Genomic DNA, 13,478 nt, shown 5'->3' with positions numbered 1-13,478 from the left:
TCCTGGACAAATTAGGTCCCATTCTTGTCATCAGGAAATATCTTGATATATTTAAAGAAGCTCATAGTTGATGCCAGGAAAAAAAAAAAAATCAGAGCTTTCTCAGCGACCACCTCATTAGAAAACAGCGTTTTCAAATCATGCTTGACTCTTCATTCTCCACGAGGCGGCGCCTTACCAAGGAAGCAAAAGAACTGTCAGTGTCTTGGACTCCTCTCACCACAGCCCGCCACGGCGCCAGAGCTACAGCTGGGAGTCCAGCAGGATCCCCCGAGGCACATGTCATGACACGAAACTTCCAAAACTGTCCCTCATATTAGGAGCAGAGCTCGGGAAGCAGTGAAGTCTCTAGGTTTATTTAGCAGGGTAGCCTGGCTGGCAGCCCAGCTGAAGATTGTGGAACCTGAGCTGGGGCCGGATTGCTGCGGACAAAGGCAAAAGTGGGGCTGAGAGGCTGGGCAGACACAAGCCGGCCTCACCTATGCCTAGAAACCAGTTTGTGAGTCGATTTTCTTTTCTTTCTTTTCAAGAGCCCTGGTGCGCTTGAGCATAGGTGGGTGCACTATGCTAGTGGATAATGAAAATCAAGATGCAAATTTAGATTTTTTTTTTAAAGGCCACATGAATTCAGTGATAGAAGTATATCCCATTAGGCTGCAGCACAAAAGAGTTAGGAGAAAGGTTCCATGGTGTAATGGTTAGCACTCTGGACTCTGAATCCAGCGATCCGAGTTCAAATCTCGGTGGAACCTAATATTTTCCTTTCCTCCTGTTATTTCTAAAAATAAATCTTATTGACAATAACACTAAATTTCTGCTTCTGTGAACCCTAAAGTGTGACTTGGAACTTATTGTGAGTCACACCAACTTCCACTAAGGATCATTTTTCTTATGTTTTTCTTATCTTTTGTCCCCCCCATCTCTTCCCTGAGAGATATGAGCTGAGTTGATCTATGCTTTATAAAATGTAATGGATTTCCTTCCCATAGTAGGTAATGGACCCCAAAGATAGAAAGGAACGTGAGTTTCTCACAGTTGTGAGAATGCCTAGAGGAAATGGAGCATTTTATGTGTGTTAGCTGCAAACACCAAAATTGACAACTATGTCCTTTCCCACCCCCCCACTGAGAAATGATCATGGTTATGTTATGGGTTACATGACTCTAACTTTTGTAAGTTAGTTATGCATAATTATATAGACATTTTAATCAACATCCTAATACAGATTTCTTTTTAACAGTTATCTCAAGCAGTTATATGAACAAAGGAAATTCTTGGCCATCATATGCCATTTTATCAAAGAGTCTGTGAGCACTCCTACAATTCTAAATGGGGGCCTCCTTGGCAGCATAGTGGACTGATCTCATTGCCCACCAACACTTTCCATCTGCCTTCACAGACAACTTCTGATTCCCTCTATGGAGTTGAAAACATGCATGTGCTCTAGTCCAAGGAGTTAGGGCTGGTGAAATGACTCCATGATACTACAGAAACAAAGAATAGATAAAGATGTATTCAGGGAAGCTTTTAGATCACAGTATGGGGCTGGCATCTATGAAAGAAGAGAAAGAGGGAAAAAGGAGGCCTTAATAAGAAAATAAGTTTGGGCTTGACTCTGAGCCTTTTTCAATCCAATGGGAAACTTTGGTGCAAGAGTAACCATAAGAGAACTCTGTTGAGCAGAATGGTCAGGCTTTAGTGTGTGTCTACAGCGCTCAGTGGGAAGAAAACTGATCACAGTGTTTGAACAGTGAGGAATACAGATAAGCTGTAGCTGGAGACTGTCAGCTGCCAAGTTTGTTGCTCCTGAAAACAAGTTATTTTTTGAAAGGAGGTCTCATAGCTGTCCATAGATTCTTTTAAACATAGGTTTAATGAAATCTTAGGATCGGTCAAGATGATTGCAACAAACCGATTTACCTAATAGAAAAATATATCTAAGGAAAACATGCATGTGTGTTTAGATACCAAAGGACCACCTGAATTTTACAATTTTTATTTACCTTTTAGGGGGCTGCGATAGCACGACTGGAATTCAGGGCTTTGTGCTTGCTAAATGTCCATTTGCCACCACAGTATGATTTCCATGTAATTGTTGCCAAACACTAAGAAACACTGACACCTAATCTTGACTCTAATCTTGAGAGCTCAGGATAGCACAGGTCTTTAAACTAACCTACACTTAGCTTTCTTGTGTAGTCGTGGCCGAGTGGTTAAGGCGATGGACTAGAAATCCATTGGGGTTTCCCCGCGCAGGTTCGAATCCTGCCGACTACGATGCTTTGGTTTATGTTAAGGTAATTACACGAAGCGTGTATTTATTAGGTAGGTTAGCTTCTTTGGTTTATGATAATTACACAAAGCTTGTAATTTATTAGGTTAGCTTCCAATTTTGTCTTCCAAAAGGAGGCATGGTTTTTAACAAACTAGCTTTCTCTCACCATGGACCATGTAAAACAGAACAAAACAAAACAAGCTTCTATTTGCATGTACCACACATGTAACTGTGGCTTTTTTTTTAAGTAATTAAATCACAGTCCTATTACTATTTTCTCTCAAGAAGAACCCAGGTATTGGCAATGGCTTTGAACTTTCTGCCTATTGAAATCCTGCTTTGGAAGCTAGATTATTCCTAAAGAAAATGTTAATTGTAATATTTCATGGTAGACTTCTTCCCTTACTTACTTGAGGTCTTCCTCATCCTGCTTCAGGTAGAATAATTCAGGAAAGTTAAAATCCATAACTATGGTGGCACAAGTCTGAAGCTAAATTGTGTATCACAGAACAAACCACTACACAAGCACACATATTAGAGCTTCTTTTCTCTTTTGCTTTCTCCTTTCCTCCTTCCACTCTTCTCTTCGCTCCCTTTTTGTTGTTCCAGAAGGAATGATGATGAAGACAGAGGGACTGAGCAGGAGCTGAGGTTGTGACTCTTGGGTGCTGAATTCAGGTGTAGAATTGCACAATTAACAACTGAGAGTCCATATATCAACCAAAGGAATTGCCAACTACAGGTGAGGGCCTTCTTAGAAAATCCTAGGGAAATCTCATGCACCCCTGCCTTGACAGCTAGGTGGAGCTTGTCCTTTTCTGCAAATCAGCGGCATTGTTATAATATCTAACAATTTAGTTTATATTCTTGCTCCTCAAACAAGAATACCAACAAACCTTTGTAAACACAGTACTTGACTTGTTCATTTATTAGTTGCTACATGCTTTCTTCTTTAATGTATCTCTCTGGAGCTATGAGTCACAGCTCACTGAACTGTAAAATCTCAAAAATAAATGGCAGTCCTCTTCCTGCAGGATGAATAAGATTTGACTCCCTGGGTACCATCCATCGTCGAATGCCACACAAAATGCCCTTCCCTAAACTATAGGTTCTCTTAGAGAATTCTTTGAACTCTTTGATATCCTTGGCATCATTGTGTAGTCTCAATAAAGTAGATGGCCAATTAGTCTATCATTTTTTCCTTATGTATCGTAAGAATCTTTTAAATATTTTTCTCCCTATGTCAGTTAATCTTCTTATTAAAGCACCAAATATCCTAAATAAAAAGTTTATACCTATGAGGTATCTATGACTCTCAAATGGAAAATCCCATTTGTATAGGGCAATTGATAAAATCACAGATTTCAGATCCTCATTAGTACTTAAATGCTCTTAAGTACTTAAGTACTTAAGCTCATTAATACTTAAGAGCTCACGGCCTCATACTTTATTATGCTCCTTTCTCAGCAAGAAAATAAGAATCAAGTCTTCTTAGAGATCTTGATGAAGCTGAAAAGCATGGGGTTCCATTGTATTTTGTTAGATCTGTTTTGTTTCATTCTAATATCCCTAAGATGTATTGTAACCAGTTGATATGGAGTAAGGCCTTTTGAGAAAGGAAAAACTCACATCACATTCAGCTTCAGGCTTGAGTCTATTTTTGTTCTTTTATTTACAAGACGGAGGTTAACTATCCAATGTGATAATAACTTAGCAACTATGTTTACAGTTTAGAGGTGGTGAAACTTATTAATTACATTCAGGTGGTGTGACAGAACTATGAGTGGTCAACAAAGAGGCTCCTTACTTGGGTGTCTATGGTCTCTAGCAATGTTTGTGATCTCATGGACATGGTTCCACAGTTACCAATTTTGTATCCTGTGAGAGGGTAAATAAATATTATATTATGAGATAAGTCATATAAAGTCTGGAATCTCAAAGGACCCCCAAAGAGCCAGAAAAATCCACCCCCCCAAAAAAAAAAGAGAGAGAGGGAGACAGACAGACAGACAGACAGACCGACAGACAGACAGACAGACAGACTAGCCTAACACCAAGGACTAAGGTGGGATGTGGAAGGGAAGGCTCGCGGGACCGTAGACCCTGCATACGGGAGGAGGTAGGAAAGGGGAGGTTTCTTGTTTGGTGGATCCCAGAAATAAACAGCTGAGACAAAACAACCTGCATACAGAGAATGGAAGAGGGAAGAGGTAATTAAGGATAAAATATAAAGAGTTGGGCCACTTTTTTTTTCGTAGTTCTTAAAGTAGAATCCCGAGGAAATGGCTTTAGTTGAGAAAGATGTTGCTGTTAAAAGTCTTTTTTGTGTGTTTGTTTTGCTTCCTCGGTGCAAGGCCCTGAATTCAGGGCCTAAGTGATGTCCTGAAGCTATTTTTTTCCCCTCAAGTCTAGTGCTCTACCACTTGAACAACACTTCAGTTCTGGCCTTTTCTGGTAGTTAATCGGAGGTAAGAATCTCACAGGCTTTCCTGCCATTTGTGGCTTCGAACAGCAATCTTGGGATCCCAGCCTCCTGAGTAACTAGAATTATGGGCGCGAGTCACCGACACGCAGCTGATAGAAGGTTTTACACGGCTTTGCTCGAGTCTTCCTCTACAGAACTAACTGGAGAAAACTTGATTTTAAAATTCATTTGCAAGTCGAGATGCAACACTTAATCCTCAAACCTGGGAAGCCCTTTATTCTGATGATCTGGTGAGAGGAGTATAAACAAGGAAATCTTTCTAGAGGCCAAGCCAAGCCAGCACTATCTTGAGAAACGAGGACAAAGTAAAAGGACTCGCTCTTCCAAATTTTGAGACGAATACAGAAGAAATAGTAATCATGACAATATTGTATTAGCATGAAGATTAACAGAGAGATCAACAGATTAGAAATGAGATTTCAGAAGCGGCCTGTGACTAGCTGACATTTGTCAGACATGCTGAGAAAACCAGAAAATCTCGTGGAAATGAAGACGTTGGATACAATCCATATAGATAAAACTACTTTAATTTTGGAGACTTTTCTTGTATCCAATAAAGAAATCGCCACAGAACCTATCTCTTTTTTGAGAGAGTTGGAACACTAAATCTTGTCTCCTAGATTGCATAGGTTTGAAGAACCTGTAAAATACGAACTAGCAGAGGATGGTTTCGATCCATCGACCTCTGGGTTATGGGCCCAGCACGCTTCCGCTGCGCCACTCTGCTAACCGGTGTTCCCTCTCTCTACTTTCTTCTTTTCAAAGTTCAAAACTAGTAAGTTCAGGACCTTTTCCTTTTTCCCTTTGCTTCTTTCCCATTTATCTTGTATTTTTAAAAAATCAATCTACAATTGGAGTTATTTTCAACCTGTTCTTGCTGTACAGCCCCTAGTCTGTGATTTTCAAGTGCCTGCCTATCAATTCCCTTTAGGTGGGAAAAATGCATTAAATGGAATCTTTCCAATTCTCCTATATTATGCATGCTAAACAAGATTTAAAAAAAAAGTGAAATACAGAAGCAAATTATCTGGTTGTCAGCAAGAATGTAAGTGCCAAGTTCACTTCTCAAAATTGGCTGCCACAAACTATATCCAGTACTTGGTTTATCTTGGGGGCTGTCACAAGTTTGTCCAGTGGTTTCTTGCCATGGCTTCCAGCATTATTATGACTCTTGCCATGGCTCTCTAGCAATATCCTGGCTTCTCTCATACTGAGTGCCTCATTTCAACAGTAAACCAGCAAGACTCGAACCTGAAGTAGGAAATCCCACTGCACTTCCAGTCCATTACCTTTTACCATTTCAGGATCAACTACATGAAAGAAGCAACACTCTCAAAGGTTGAGAAATTTGCATTTAGCTCTCTCAAGTAAATTTGTTGCCCATCTTTCTGCTTGATGGCATTACATGAAAACCAGACTACTGTAGCAAGTCGAGATGCAACACTTAATCCTCAGACCTGGGAAGCCCTTTATTCTGATGGTCTGGTGAGAGGAGTATAAACAAGGAAATCTTTCGAGAGGCCAAGCTTCCTCTGTCTCCGTTTCTGTGATGGAAATCCATGAGACACGCTGAACAACTTGGGCAAGTTCTAACATTGACTGAGTTGTTGTTGTTGATGGTGATGATGATGATGATTGATGATGGCAGTGTAGAGAGGGGTTACATTTACAGAAGGCAGCTAAAGAGTACATTTCTTTTTGCACACTTTCCCCTCACACTTGCCTAATCCCCCCCATCCCCCCGCTGCCTTCCCTATCCACAAATTGTACTGGAGTTTGGAGTTAAAACACAACTGTACAGTTTCTCTTTCTTCCATCTGATGATTCCACATGCAAAAGCATATGCTATTACCTCGTGCTCTTAGCAGCAAACATTTGAATCACTAACACCTTCCCAACAGTAATCAGTTGCTCAACATGTTGCTTTTAGACAAAGGTCATTGGTTTCTATAAGGCAGCTAGAACAATAACCACCCCCCATGAAATGTCACTGTTAATATTTATTTTTCATTCTTATAAATAAAATAAAGATTTTTATAGAGTACACATTGTATTTTAAAATAGTTTCCCTAATAGAGGTCCTTAAATGTCAAAGATATCAGAACCACCTGCATGGATTGTTAAGATGCAATGATGGACAACTCTCTCCAAGGCACTGGAGATATGAGCCCAAGTCTTCCAGTGTGTGCTTCTTATTAATTCCCAGGTAGTGCCCCTGATGGACTCGGTCCAGGACTATGTTCAATAATCCCCCAAAAGATTTTAATGGTGTCAAAGGTTATAAACCCTTTATTAGCCTAAGGGATAACGCAGAGTATGGCAAGTGGTCTGGTAATAAAACCAAAAAAACATTTGTAAGAACAGAAAGATCTTATGCTTGTTCTTCTGTAGAAAACAGGCCTAAGAGAGCTTTCCCCAGCAGAATGAAACCAGATTGTGGGAGTCATTTTCCTTTTGTGCCTGAAAATCTCTCTAAATGCATTATTTTATGTTCCAATGCAGGGATTAAAGTCTATGATTCCGAGTTTCTGACCTATTCAAAAGGAGCCATTCATATTTCAAGTATCATCCTTATCTCAACCATCTCTGACATTGAAATCAATTAATCTCACTGGATTTATTGATATTTATGTCTTCATTTTAATCAGATCCATTCAATGAAGGCCATTGAAGAGATTCCTGGTTTAGATTTTGATTCTGAGTATAAGCAGTTGGTCCCTATTCACCCACTTTCCCCTGTTTCTTCTCCCTTCAGTATTTGGAGCAAAAGGCTTCTTTTCCTTAAGAAGTAATGTACCCACAACCTGATGAATGTAACTGTAACCCCTCTTTAAGTCACCCCGATATTAAAATACAATTTTTAAAAAAGAATTCTAGTTGCATCAGTTTAGGGACCCACTTTACTCATTACAGTGGCATCTTAACTAGATTATGTCTGTAGTGACCCTATTTCAAATAAAGTCATAATCTATGTTTAAAAAAAAGAAAAGAAAAAGGGAGGGGGGTTCTTTTCTGCAGACCCTGGAGAACCAGAAGAAAGCATTCATATCTGCTAATGTCAGTGGGTTAAGAAGTTAAGTGCCCAAGAGGGTTTGAGTTGCTTGTCTCAAAGTCTTTTGTTCAATTCAGCATTATGTACTAAATTTACTTGGAGGGAACTCTTTCATTAATGAGAAAGAGAGATGAGTTCATAGTTAAATGGAACTGTGAAGTTCTTTATTACCAAACCTGTTGCCAAACACTCCACCCATCCATTCTTCAGTTTACCTCATTCCCCAGAAACTCCCAGGCAGCAGGTAGTCGTGGCCGAGTGGTTAAGGCGATGGACTTGAAATCCATTGGGGTTTCCCCGCGCAGGTTCGAATCCTGCCGACTACGGTTTTAACGGATGCTAACTGATTTCCCAGCAGCAATTTTTAAAGTCTTCCTTTGACACTAGCAAATAACTGACTGGTATGGCAAAGGTTCACTTGTCATCAGGAGGTCATTCTAATAATGTAAAATTCTAGCCCTCCCTTCTCTAACAGATACAGGATAGTCATGGGGTTCAAAATAGTTGTGTTAATAATAGATAAATGTGCTGGAGTCAGTAAGCATGAGCAGAACTCACTGAAAATAAATACAGTTCTGTCAGCCAGGTACAGGTGCTTCACACCTGTATTCCTAGCAGTTCAGAAGATTGAGATCCGAGGATTGTGGTCTGAAGCAAGCTTAAGCAGGAAAGTCCATGAGACTCCATTCAATGAGTCCCCAATTAGCCACCAAAAAAAGTGGGAAATGGAGCTGTGGCTCAAGAGGTAGAGCAATAGCCTTGAGTAAAAAAAGCTTCAAGACTTGTATGAGGGAGCAGTAATGACTTCAGTTATGCTGAATGTATTAGAAGGGAAATCTTTGCTCTACAGATTATTTTGAAAACTAGCAACTGCGCTGTACTATTGTAAAGGACTAGATCTGCAGTTGTAAAATAAAAACAGCTGTGTGGCAGTGACTCACCCCTGTAGTCTGCAACAATGAATTCCACATCCAATGCTTCCTTTCTTTCCATAATATAAAATGTATTATAACAGAGTGGAATTCTCTTGAAAACGAAATTGTAACTGTTGAAAGTTATGTGGACAGGGTCAATGTCTTCCTACTGGACTCTCAGATTGCTACAGAACAATTGTGCTTGTTATTTGTATAGCAAAGTAGAACACACAATAATGAACTGCTTTACACAGAGTGTTAGAAATGATCTTCAGAATCAGGCTATAATCTCTGCACTCAGGAAGCTGAGAGATAAGCTCTCCATTTGGAGAGCCTGCTCTAAGTAACCAGACCCTGTTTCAAAATGAGAGGGAGAGAAGGAAGGCAGGGGAAAGAAGGGAAGGGAGTGAAGAGGGGAAGGAAAAAAAGAAGGGAAGGGATGAATTATCTATGACCTTGGCTTGCTTGAATGATTGCAGGAGGACCAAACGAAGGAGAACTTTGCACTCAATTGAGAAGCTATTAGAAAACAGGATATTCTATGTGCATTCATTGATCTTAGTTATAAGGTTGGACTAGAGTGTAGGTAAAATTATAATTATGAAGAATTTTACTTTAGTTTAGTGGTAGAGTGCCTGCCTAGCAGGCACCAGGATCCGAGTTCAATTCCTTGTTATCACATACATAGAAAAAAGCCCAAAATGGTGCAATGGCTCAAGTGGTAGAGCTATAGCCTTGAGAAAGCCCAAGAACAGTGCCCAGGCCCTGAGTTCAAGGCCCAGGACTGGCAAAAAAAAAGAAAAAAAGAATTTTAGTTCATACTGAGAGATATTTGGTAATTTTTGGATAACACAAAACAAAATGGCAATGCTAATAATTTCAGTGACCAGTTGAATATTGCAAAAATATTATAGATTTTCCTGAGACTTTTACTTTCAAAGGTATTAGACCTGTAGCTCTTTCTAAAATAGATTGGCTCATATATGTCTATTTTACTTAGGGTTTATCTGATCTAAGCACATTTAGTCTCTGTGTCTGTGAGTCTCTTCTCTGTATTTATATATACATATACGCTGTTTTCAATGGTCTTTGTAAGGTGGAGCCAGAAATCTTACAGTTAGATAAAAGTCATGGATAGAAGAGATACTATTAATTGCATTTTCCCACACCATTAAAACTCATTTGATTTCTGTACTTGAAATACTGAACAATTTCAAACTATCTTTGTAATGTGTACAGAAAATAAGGTATTTTGAATTTGTTTTATATTCTTTGTTGGTGCTGCTTTGTTCTTTTCTTTTTTTCATGGTGCTGGGATCCAATCAATACTCTCACAAGTGCTAACAATCCTGCTACCATGCAGCCACCTCTTTTGTCCTAGAGACTTTCTTTTTTTTTTTTTCTTCTAGTCTCAGCAGATGTTACAGGGTTTTGTGATCTTGTTTCTTTATTTACTTCTGTTGCTTCTTTTCTTTCCTTTACCTAAAACCACAGAGTGAAATTCATTCTCCCATTATGGAGATACAGTATTCTGAGGATTTGGAACAACTCACAGGAGATAATTAGATACAAAATGCAAGTATGTCTACTGTAAAACATTTTCATCCAGGGAAAATACATAAATTTTTAAAAGAAATGAAAGGTCCCACCGAGATTTGAACTCGGATCGCTGGATTCAGAGTCCAGAGTGCTAACCATTACACCATGGAACCTCATGTAGAATGGCGCTTCCCATAACTGTCTGTGAAATATAGGCATGCTATTCAAAGTTTCCGAATAAAAAAATGTAATCTATATTTATCCCCGATATATATTTTTTAAGAAAACCGTGAAAATTTTACTTCTTTACCAGCTAGCTACACTAACCTATAAAGTATACCTCCTCAATTCACACATGAACTCAGAATCTCGTCTTGTACTTTCTTCATTAAGATAAACTAAATGATGGGTTGGGGATGAAAGATGTAAGCTTGTGTTTGAGCCCTGAACAATAACAAAGATCTAACAAAATCAAGTAACTTATCCGTAGATAAACTAGAAATGCAATGAATGTCTTATGTGCATTATATGATTGATTGCTTAGAATCTCAGTGAACTGGAAATATATACATCTCTTTTTACCCAGAAATTGATTTTGCAAATCTCTTTTTGTGCAACCTTGCTCAATTTCACCCATGACATTATTTTTCTCCACATAGATATTTAGTTATCAGGTCTTCTGCCTTCATAAAAACAAGCTGCAGTATGTTGACTCCAGGAAATTCATAAGACTACAGAATAATCTCTTCACCAGATGAAGAATCCCTTGAATATAGGTTTCTTTTTTATGTCACAGTACCTACTTATAACTATTAACTCACTCATGACTAATAACTATTAAAATCACTGAATATTTTTCATGAAGATGTTTGGGGAAACATCCTCTTTATAAAAAAGTTCATTAACCTCAGCATTAGAAGGCAAAAGCATGTACTGACAAAACTCAAGTTCTAGTTGAACCAGTTTTGAGTCTTTGTTTCCTGGGTGGTTATGGGATGCATTATTCTGTAGCTTTGGAAGATGAGTCAGAATGCTCTTAGATGAAACTTGGCGTGAAACTTAGGTGAAAGTTTTCAGCACTGTACTACTTTATGGAGAAGGAAAGAATTAAAACAAACGTAGTCGGCAGGATTCGAACCTGCGCGGGGAAACCCCAATGGATTTCTAGTCCATCGCCTTAACCACTCGGCCACGACTACTACTCTTATTTGTCTTCTCTCCAATAGTGAGGTGATATCACACAGATTGAAGAAACAGCCTTCCTGTTTGTGTATGCCTTATACTCTATGCTATATAATAGAGATCACTTTTTCTATTAGCTCCCCTCCTTTTCTTACCACTAGTAGGGGAAAAAACTGAAATAGTGGCAGGAAAATGAAAGGAAAAGAAATTTACGTAAAGAAAAGTAGGTCAGATTCAGAGACATGAACAAAACATTTTCTCTCAGATATACATATATGAAAACATATACAGGATGGTATAACAAGTATTTTTGAAAAGGAAAGAAAAAGACTACATGGAATCATTTTAAAATCTCAGACCTCTTCTTCAAGAGGAATGGTAACATTGTGTTTGCATCACCAGGTCAACGCTTGTTTGCTCTGATAGACAAAATAATACATGGAACCCATCTGACTGAAAAGGAAACATATTAACAGAAAGGACCTCTACTGTAGGAGGTGAAACTACTGGCTGGAAAAGAATGGACTTGTGCAGCTCTGCCATATATTAAAAGACTCTCACAATCCATTTAGCAAAAGTAAAGGTTCAGAGCTTGGAATTGGAGCCCCACTGGTTTTGGTCGTTGGTCAAAGTGTTCATAAAAATGAATGAAAGACTCATTGGAAGACTCAAAAACTTACTGATGTCTGGGATTGCGTGTCCCTTGCATCTTACCTGCTTCTGTGTTTCTTGTATTTTCACGATGAGGGGAACAACAAAGATTAAATAAATACCAAATAAATATTAAATTATCTAAAGAAGGTAGCATTCCCATTGTCAGGCTCTGTGGCGCAATGGATAGCGCATTGGACTTCTAGTATGAATTAAGAGATTCAAAGGTTGTGGGTTCGAGTCCCACCAGAGTCGTACATTCATTTTTTTTTTCTTTTATTCCAGTGTCAATTTTTTCTGGTTTCTTATTTGTTGGATGGGCATTTACTTTACTTGACAGAGAATCCAGTGTTCCTACTTTTCCTTTGGAATTATTTCAATTTTCTGCTGTTAAAGTCTAAACTGTTTCTCCATAAACAAGTTTACATCTACAGTTGCTGAATGAATGAAAGAAACCAAATAGATAGGTTATATGGAAAGTTGGATGTTAAAATAAATTTGCTTATGTGTTTTTCTGAAGTGGAACAATTTACTGTTTTGTCTGCCTTTATTTGTAGATTGCTGACAGGCAGATTAAACTGTACAAGGCCTGCAATATCAGCATGGAGGGGAAAAAAATCCATAAACTCAAAACCCCGGTCCCCTCTTTTCCACTCATCCTCAGCTCCAATAACTGCTCATTAGTAGCTCAAAGATTTCAGTTCTAAGAACTTCATTAAAATGTAATCTGTTTTTAAATAAAATGTCATGGAAAGGATGACTGGAATTGATTTTGCTTCAAAACAATGATCAGACTTTCACTCTACCTTCCTTTGAACAAATAGAGCTAAGAGCCAAACAACAACAACAAAAAAAAAAACAACCAAAGTCTCCTTTGATTCCAAAACATTATTTTCTTATATCCCTTCACTGGTGCTTTGTTTTAAACATTCTGAACATCTTCCCAGAATATTATATAATCATATAAATCAACATGCTTTTAATATATAATATATCCAATACATTTTAATAAAGAATACATTTCTAAGGCTACCTATTACACATACATACAATATATGCATATATACACACACAACCTTGATGTCTTCACCCATCTTTTGAGTATCATCATACCCCAATGATTTATCACATTAACAGTCATATTCTTCATATAAATCATGTAATATTCCATAATATGAACTGTACCATTGTATTATAAATACTTCACATCTCAAGTCTAGATTACCTGGCATGAAATGTCTGGGGTATCCTCACAAAGACCTCCAAGATATCCTTTTCAATGGCTTCCTCCACCTTGATTGTTACTTCTATAGAGAGGGAATGGGCCAACCTCTGTATTATCTTTTTGAGTGAAGTACAAAGTACATTCCGCAATAAAAC

The 13,478-nt window shown here is 38.4% G+C and overlaps 7 non-coding genes across 7 annotated transcripts; 4 read left to right on the top strand and 3 right to left on the bottom strand.

Moving 5' to 3' along the window:
- Positions 1-680: 680 nt before the first annotated feature.
- Positions 681-752, top strand: Trnaq-cug (transfer RNA glutamine (anticodon CUG)). The gene has a single exon. It is a non-coding gene; the product is annotated as a tRNA-Gln (tRNA).
- A 1,443-nt stretch (positions 753-2,195) lies between these two features.
- Positions 2,196-2,277, top strand: Trnas-aga (transfer RNA serine (anticodon AGA)). Its single transcript has one exon. It is a non-coding gene; the product is annotated as a tRNA-Ser (tRNA).
- A 3,138-nt stretch (positions 2,278-5,415) lies between these two features.
- On the bottom strand, positions 5,416-5,487 carry Trnam-cau (transfer RNA methionine (anticodon CAU)). The gene has a single exon. It is a non-coding gene; the product is annotated as a tRNA-Met (tRNA).
- Positions 5,488-8,056: 2,569 nt separating this feature from the next.
- Trnas-uga (transfer RNA serine (anticodon UGA)) lies at positions 8,057-8,138 on the top strand. Its single transcript has one exon. It is a non-coding gene; the product is annotated as a tRNA-Ser (tRNA).
- A 2,228-nt stretch (positions 8,139-10,366) lies between these two features.
- On the bottom strand, positions 10,367-10,438 carry Trnaq-cug (transfer RNA glutamine (anticodon CUG)). The gene has a single exon. It is a non-coding gene; the product is annotated as a tRNA-Gln (tRNA).
- Positions 10,439-11,382: 944 nt separating this feature from the next.
- On the bottom strand, positions 11,383-11,464 carry Trnas-aga (transfer RNA serine (anticodon AGA)). The gene has a single exon. It is a non-coding gene; the product is annotated as a tRNA-Ser (tRNA).
- An 802-nt stretch (positions 11,465-12,266) lies between these two features.
- Positions 12,267-12,353, top strand: Trnar-ucu (transfer RNA arginine (anticodon UCU)). The gene is given in 2 exon segments: positions 12,267-12,303; positions 12,318-12,353. It is a non-coding gene; the product is annotated as a tRNA-Arg (tRNA).
- The last annotated feature ends 1,125 nt before the right edge of the window (positions 12,354-13,478 follow it).

This window comes from Megascapheus bottae, chromosome 22, assembly GCF_031878675.1.
Source record: "Megascapheus bottae isolate mThoBot1 chromosome 22, mThoBot2.hap1, whole genome shotgun sequence".
Lineage (NCBI taxonomy): Eukaryota > Metazoa > Chordata > Mammalia > Rodentia > Geomyidae > Megascapheus > Megascapheus bottae.
The sequence above is the reverse complement of the archived record's forward strand: the minus strand, read 5'-3'. Positions and strand labels throughout refer to the sequence as shown.